The sequence below is a fragment of the Lucilia sericata genome, unplaced genomic scaffold (genome assembly GCF_015586225.1).
Source record: "Lucilia sericata isolate MDLA Ls3-8-SP2 unplaced genomic scaffold, ASM1558622v1 Contig002175F_arrow, whole genome shotgun sequence".
Taxonomy (NCBI): Eukaryota; Metazoa; Arthropoda; class Insecta; order Diptera; family Calliphoridae; genus Lucilia; species Lucilia sericata.
Genome location: NW_023996014.1, coordinates 42,501 through 44,758, shown reverse-complemented (window position 1 = coordinate 44,758; position 2,258 = coordinate 42,501).

Here is a 2,258-nt window from a genome sequence, read left to right as displayed (position 1 = left end):
TGAATACAAACAACAGGTGTCCATGCAAAAATTCATACACATCACTTATTTGATATTCATTGAATTTATTACACTCAGTGACTACATACAAGTGCTTCAACCAACAACACACACACACTGTTACATTTACACAATGGGAAATAAGCAAAAAACTAAAAAATAAACATATTTATACACACACAGGCAAAAAAAGTAGGGTAAAAGAGAATATTATATTAAGCAAGTAGAATCATATCAAACTTGTCCTACAGGAGTTAAAGGCTGAAAAAAGGACCCTCATTGAATGTTATGGAAGCGTAAAAAATGTGATAAATAAACAAGAAAATAAGAAAATTGTAACATAATTCATGGAAATACTAATAAGTTGGCATTTTTTTGTGTTGTTGCCTTTTAGTCATGTTTGTATAAAAATTATAAATGTTATACCAAATACAAATTATTTATATATTTTTCATATAATATGTATGTTAAAATAAATATAATCACAGGATGATAATACACATAAAGGATATGATGATATGGATGAAAAAATAACTGTGAGTAATAATGTAAATACAATGTTTGACTGGTGTTACATTAGCTTCAGGGTACAGGTACAAAAGAGAGTAAGAGAAAATAATTATTACTGTAAAGTGAACACTACAAAAATATCGGTTAAGGCAAATCCTTACAGTAAAGAGCAAATTAATAGTTCCAATTGACTGACCGCTTGATTACCTGGAGATACTTAACAGAAGTTTGCCTTCACTATATATTGCAAAGAGTACAAAATCGCAAAAAAAATAAATTAATTAAATTTTCACATTTGGGGAAAAGATTGTCTAAAAATAATGTATTGAAAGCTCTTTCAGATTACTATTTAGCTATACTTCTAGTATTTGCACGCATGTATCTAGAAATACTTGTGTTAGTGTAATTGTATGTGTGTACATGTATCTCTGTATTTTGTATACATATTATTAACCATGACAAAGTAAATTTATGATAAAACATGTGGTAAAATGAGCCACATGAGAACTCTTTTGAGAATACAGCATAAAGAAACAAAAAAACATCGCACTATGTATCTGTAAGCCAATGCGGTGACTGAATCAAAGCACACAAATACCAAGGCATACATATGTATGTAGGTGCACAAAAAATTAAAGCCATATATACTAACAAAAACATAATAGGAAACTATTAATTCAACTAAGAATCTGAGGATAAGATTGAAGAGGAGTGGCAGGTTTGTGGTTTCAATGCAGACCGGAAAGCAGTCAAAGCGTTGAAGTAGAGACTACTTTACTACATATTTATGATGCGGCATATGAATACAAAATTAATATGCTAATAATGTGCTATGAATGAAGAAAGAGATGAAGAAGGGAATGTAACAAAAGAAACCTAAAGTACATGGAAGATGAAAGCGTGATATCTTCTTTCTTTATAAATTAAAACAATTTACATCAACGCGTTTTAACGTCATTGAAGGTTTTCATATATGTAGATAGATAGATAGATAGATAGATAGATAGATAGATAGATAGATAGATAGATAGATAGATAGATAGATAGATAGATAGATAGATAGATAATAGATAGATAGATAGATAGATAGATAGATAGATGATAGATAGATAGATAGATAGCTAGATCGCTCGCTAGCTCGTCTATACGATAGCTCGACTCGCTCGTCGATCGCTCTCGCTCCTCATCTCGCTCGCTCTCGCTCGCTCGCTCGCTCGCTCGCTCGCTCGCTCGCTCTCTGCTCGCTCGCTGATCGCTCGCTGCTCACCTCGCTCGATCGCTCGCTCTGCTCGCTCGCTCGCTCGCTTCGCTCGCTCGCTCGCTCGCTCGCTCGCTGCTCCTAGCTCGCTCGCTAGCTCGATCGCTCGCTCGCTCGTCGCTCGCTCGCTATTCACCTCTCCCTGGCCTATTTGCTAGCCTGGGCTCTTTCCCGTCGTCCGTTGCTTTCTATTCACAGCCTCGTCGATAGACTACAAAAGAGAAAGTGAACTACCAATAAATAAGTCCAGAAACTACTAAATAAACTTCCATAAGTTAGTAATGTTTATAGAGTTGTCCTTGTTCTGGTCAATGGACTAATCAATAGTATATATACAATAGGGTACTAGAATAGTATAGACTAGTGTAAAGGCTATTCAACAGACTAGTCAATAGACTAATCAATAGCGCATTGATTAAAATAAACAATGGGCTAGTCAATTATAAGCTACTAACTACCCAGCCAAAACTTAATTCCTCACAAAAAAATG